Source organism: Penaeus monodon, chromosome 29 (assembly GCF_015228065.2).
Source record: "Penaeus monodon isolate SGIC_2016 chromosome 29, NSTDA_Pmon_1, whole genome shotgun sequence".
Lineage (NCBI taxonomy): Eukaryota > Metazoa > Arthropoda > Malacostraca > Decapoda > Penaeidae > Penaeus > Penaeus monodon.
The window spans coordinates 28,583,502-28,583,753 of NC_051414.1; the positions used below are offsets into that span (position 1 = coordinate 28,583,502).

At 35.3% G+C, this 252-nt stretch overlaps 1 protein-coding gene across 1 annotated transcript in view; it reads right to left on the reverse strand.

Moving 5' to 3' along the window:
• Positions 1–252, reverse strand: part of LOC119592113 (zinc finger protein 12-like) — a 23,386-nt gene that overhangs the window by 1,220 nt on the left and 21,914 nt on the right. The gene's annotated exons all lie outside the window — the stretch shown is intronic.

Here is a 252-nt window from a genome sequence, read left to right on the forward strand (position 1 = left end):
CTTTAAACACAGTAATACTGTATCTGCATTTATGTGATTATTCAAATGTGTATATTCAAATTTACTACAAGACTTATATAGTAAATTTAAATATTCACCGATATATGAGTTTAAGGACAATAATTTTAATTTTGTGGTCATTAGGATGTCAGCTATGGCACCAACACCCCCTTAACCTGTCTAGGAAGCCTGTTCCCTGGGGAGAGGGAGCATCGGGAAGAGAAAATCAAACTGAGTAATGGCTGGTTTTGA